General features: G+C 32.4%; 1 long non-coding RNA gene across 1 annotated transcript; it reads right to left on the bottom strand.

Moving 5' to 3' along the window:
- Positions 1–1,357: 1,357 nt before the first annotated feature.
- On the bottom strand, positions 1,358–3,718 carry LOC123540249 (uncharacterized). The gene is made up of 2 exons (XR_006684139.2): positions 3,067–3,718; positions 1,358–2,888 (listed from the first exon to the last, which is right to left on the bottom strand). It is a non-coding gene; the product is annotated as an uncharacterized LOC123540249 (long non-coding RNA).
- Between the last annotated feature and the right edge of the window lie 1,921 nt (positions 3,719–5,639).

The raw sequence follows: 5,639 nt of genomic DNA, 5'->3' as shown, positions 1-5,639 counted from the left end.
AAATGACCAAAATTGGGACGAGTTGACTGGTAGACGAGTTGACTAGGGGACGTGTTGACTGTTTACGATCAGAGTGGCGGAGTCGAACTTATGACCTATTACAAGCTATTTCCACAGGAGCCTTGCAACGGATTATACTGTCTAACAATACTGCTCAGAGCACCTGCACACCCCTTAAGAAAATATTATCTATTCCATTCGGAAACCTGTGGAATTGTTCATCCACCAATCAAAATGTACAATGTTAATCTGCTGTTAAATGACCTTCACCCCAGATATAAACAGGAAGTAAAAACAAGTTAAAGCATAGCAAAAGTTCCTTCTAGGGCATATCTATATAAATATAAAATGGTCATCTTGTAAAATTTTGGTTGCAATGTCTGTTTTATACTGCAAAAAAATTCAAGTAAGTATTTACGCTAGTTATTTAACATAAATTGTTAAATCCAACAACAAATTAAATCTGTTACCACTTTCAGTAGAGTAAATACGGCAATAAGACATTGACCCGGTTAATCAATTACGATTCGATGCGTGAATTTGTTGCGCGTAATTAGAGGGTCGCAATGGGGTTTGTTTTCATATATTAACTATGCATTTCAAGGTAACGATAATATTTAGTTGTTTACATTTAAATTTGCTGATATATGTCTATCTGGTCGACTGAATGTATGTTATGTGCCTCAAGAATGGAGGAAATAACATCCTCGGGTTTAGTAATATGTAATCCACGGAACGCGTTCAGTCAGAGAGTCGCCTCAATTAGGAAAGAATAGTCTAACGTCAGAGGTTATTTCTAAGGTCACGGAGTTTTATTGGCCAGCTTGTAATGACAACAGCTTTCGGTATCAATAGCTCAGTCAAGTGTGACTTATTGAACTATAATATTCCTTCTCAAGAGAAGGAATAATGAAATCAATACCGGCCCGCGGCCGGAAAAAAAATTACTTAATCCGATAAAACATTGGAAATCTGTCTGTAGATATTATGTATTTCAGTTTGGTCTCAATTTCACAAATACAAAGTTAAAACAAATTATTTATTTTTACGACTTTTAAATTATCAGGTCTTTTTGCATTGCCTTAATATGTGTATTTTTATGAACTCGACTATTGACCTGTAGTAATACATTATGACAATTATCCGCTTTTATAAAAGAAGAATGTCTATATTTTAATCGATCAAGTCTATTTCATGTTTCAATGCATTTGTATAAACCCTGTTTCTGTGTCAGTAATGTAACTGTGCATACATAGATAACGGCTGTTTAAACAATATGAGACAACCTTGTTACGAGGTCGAGAGTACTGTCTATTCGATAGTATCATAGTGAACTAAACATGAAAAGTAAAGCAGATTTATGTTAAAATTTTATTAGAAAACAAAACATAACAAATTTAACAAAGCATATGTACAGCAAATTATTATTTGATAAAAACAAAACCATATATACATAACAAAAGTTACATAATAGTTCTAAAGGTAATACAACTGGTATTGTCTTATGTATTATTCTTAAGCTCAAGAATTAAGCAGAATATCTAGGGAACAATACCAATAACCAGCAGAAGAAAACCATAAACAATACATGACTACGAACTAATCCATGATAGAATGCACAAATACTTTTTTTGTCAACTTGAGACAATTTTCATAGCTGCCATAAATCACAAGCTGTACTCGTATAAATGGCAAGAAGGATTTCTTAAAATGTTGATATTCACTAAAGTGCAAAATGTAATTGTAATAATGAAAAAAAAAAACAACATATTAATCTGCAGATATCTCAGATCTGTAACTTAGAAACACATAAATATACACATTCAGTTTATCAAAGACTAATTTTCATAAACAAAAGGTCGGGACATAATCAAACATTCAATACCTGACATTAAAGCTTAAAAAATATGAGTTATTTGGTCTGATATTGGTCCTCTACGGAAATATTTTTGTTTAGGATGATAAATGGAGGGGTGGGGGATGCGGGGAGGGGGGAGACAGACGTTACTCATATGACATCAAACACATAAATGTCCCTTTAATGTTGTCCTATTTTACTACTTTGAAACAAAAGTCATATTACAGTATACTTCCTTAACGTATCAGTTAATAATTGTAACAAAATATTTATTTTACGGATATAAATATTTGAAGTACAGCTTTAAAGTATGCACCAGTAGTTTGCTTATTTCATGAATGCGAATTGCGACGATTGATATAATCCCATTACCATAAACAAGTTACACTTGTTTTCGTAACATTATCATGTATACAAGTCAAACATACCCAAATTCTAAAGTCACAGTTTTTACATATACATACTTACAAACAATATCATCATATTTACTGACGATTCTGCCCGACTACTTTCTTTTTAGAATTGGCTATTTTGCCCAGCACTACCCGTATTAACATAATTTCTGCCTTTTTAAAAGCCCATTCAAACGTCAAATGATATTGCACAAAAGCAACGTACTTTCTTTCTACCTTGGAAAATTTCGCATGTACCGCCCTTCTTTTCACAGCGTCCAACTTTCGGTTTGCCTTTGTTTTTACGAAATTTTCTTCTCTTTGGAATAAAGTCAGTGCACGTCATCTTTGCTTTGTTAAATCGACAAAGTTTCCTACGTTTCTTGCATTCTATGCGATCAATTAGGACGGCCATCAGCAGTATCCCAATTAGTAGAAGGACGCTTACTCTCATTGCTTTTGTTTTGTTTGTTGTGTACTTTCTGTTCTTTTTTTTTTCTGCTAGAAATGAACGTTCCGATTCAATATAGTTGGATCGTTCTGGATATGTGTAGTTGCCAATATGTAATTCCACAATATTGTTGCTAGCACCGTTTTCTTATAGAACTGTTGTTTTATATTCAGTATGTATTAAATTTCTGAAACACAAAGCGTACTTGGTTAAATATTTGTACGATACACAAATGTACTGTAACTTATAATAAATCTAGCATTTTTTGAATAAAAGAAAACACTTCTTTATTGTATACAAAAATCATCTACGCTACAACTCACATAACGCCATGCACTATCTCACTTGAACAAAAAAATACATACCTTAATATCACCACAAATAAACTGTGTCGGAAAAGAATTATTGCCGGTTAACATTTCACCTCCTTATAAGCATACTACTGGGAATTTTTGTGTCTATTAATAGATATTACTTCTGTGTAACTATTTATAAATTTCTCTGAGTATTATTCAGCATCACAAGCTTGTAGTTTCAGTTTCGGTTGTAAAAACGAAATGTGGGAACGTACTTACCTACATCGGTGGTAATTGTAGGCGTTACACGTGAAGGTTTAATACGCAGATAGATAAGGCTTTACATTTAAAGGTATTGTTTCTACGGCTCTATACTGTCCAAATTAATTTCTCCGCGATACTAATTTGCTTAAATTAACATGCGCAATCGATTGTATAGCTTAAATGTACGAAACTAATTAGTTGAGTCGGATGCTTCAAGTTTCTTAATTAAATCGAATTTAAACAGAACTCATTTAAAAGCGAAAGTGACTGAGAAAGTTCCTTTTTGAATCAGTTTACTTTTTCAGGGAGAAATCTCTTCGACCCAGTTAAAGTGAATTTGAAAGTTATCATTCTTAAATTTGTTCTTGGAAAACTTGTTCATGAAAGAAGAATTTAAAATACAAAAAGAGACCACTCTTCGAGTGCGGAAGGTCATTGAATGTAATACCAATTATGTGAAGAAGTATTGATAGTTCTAATTTGTTGACGCTCCATTTCATGTACCCACGTGATTATGATGAGATGTCGAAATTAATAAAAAAAAGAAGTCAAAATGAACTTAAAGTAAATGAGTACTGGTGATAATTTGACCTTTGAATATGATTGTAGTTTTATTATATATATACAGCTACAGGCAAATTTTCAAATTGCAACATTACTGCAAATATCTGAATCTAAACTGGAATTACAACTAACAATCATAAATATAAAAAGTAACAATTTATGTTGCACAACAGTCAGCAAAACTTTCATTAGACATTACTAAACATTACTCATAACCGTAGTATACGTAAATATTGATGATTTATTGAGTTAAGTAGATGTTAAATATTAGCAATAAATATGGTTTTGGTTAAATGCAATAAAACGGCTGGATTAGTATCAATAAGATACATATGTATCTATCTTTTCTTATTTGATACTTTAAAGTTTTTTTTAATGTGGTTTGGTGCATGATTTAGGTCTAAATGCGACTTTCAAACTTATAATCACAAATGCCTATTTGTGTTTGAAATGTAGAACGTTGTAATTTAACCTAATTTGTGTTGCCAGAACCACCAAGCCTCCATATGACAGTACGAAATGAGAAAAACGCCCAAAAGTAAAGTCTCTAACGATAGTAATAATACTGCAGTCAAAATGGTAAAAGGTAATACAGTTATAGTTAGTAAATTTATACAGTACATGGTTGTATCTTGGTGAACAAATTGCATATGGAAATGTTCTGAGTTCAGCAATTCCTTTAAATTCTAACAATGTCTTTTCGTGCATATTTTATGCCTCTGGGACTTGTGTATCTGTATCAGATAATATTCTCCGAGAAATAGTACAAAATATAAATAACATCACGGAGTACAACGTACTAGATAATAAGTTTTGCCAATAATACGTGCAAAATACACGAAAGGTCATTTCTGGTGATCTGCAAACATGTTATGCATTAATTACGCCGTATTTCCTTTATGTTGAAAACAGTATTTGCTATTATGAAACACATCAAATTTTATCTAAACTGCATTTGATGGCAAATTTATTGTCACAAGGCAATGAGTGCAAACAACTTAAATATCTAGAATAACTGAGGTATCAAATTAAGCACAAAAGAGCATTGGATGCACACAAAATCCCTGCAATCGAATGAAATGAGCATTAAATGATGATTCAACAATGTATTAGCTAAGTAATAGCTACAGGATAAAAGACAGTATATTAACTTATACATATTATGGTTCAGGTATACACTAAACAAAAATGTGTTTGGTGCATTAAACGGCTCTTTCTTCCTTTAAGGTCCATGCTTTGTGAGGGATCTAAGACCAGTCTTGTCCATTTAGAACCAGAACATTTTTCGGCGACGCCGTCTAAATTCGTTTTCGTTACCTATGCCACGTGACTTCAAACTGCAAATCGAACTGCTTGATGACGCATTATAGATAATTTATCAAAATGGAAGATTTATGCAACACTCTGCCTGATTGGACGAGAGTGTCAATTTCTTTCACTCTGTTGATTGTGCTACGCTGAGTGAAATGTAGACAAAGCGTTTATCCTAAACGACGCTGTTCACAGTTTTAAAGCTAACTTTAGCTCAGTATATTTAGCAAGAATATTGATATATCTCAAAATGATAAGTAAGTTTAATAAATATGATAAAAACCTGTTCAAATACCAACATATATCAAATTAAAGAAAGAGCTGAATACGGTCTGCGTATCACATGAATAAGGGTGTGATAAGAGCCTTTTATGTAGAGAAGTGCTTTTTAAAAGATTTTCCTTGTTACAATTGTCGTCTGTATATGAAAAGGTTTCTTGCTTTTGTGACTTATTCAGATTGCATATTAAAATGAGTACTTGTTTGCTTTGACATATTTGTTA

The sequence above is a fragment of the Mercenaria mercenaria genome, chromosome 16 (assembly GCF_021730395.1).
Source record: "Mercenaria mercenaria strain notata chromosome 16, MADL_Memer_1, whole genome shotgun sequence".
NCBI classification, from domain to species: Eukaryota; Metazoa; Mollusca; class Bivalvia; order Venerida; family Veneridae; genus Mercenaria; species Mercenaria mercenaria.
This window is presented reverse-complemented; position numbering and strand designations above follow the sequence as displayed.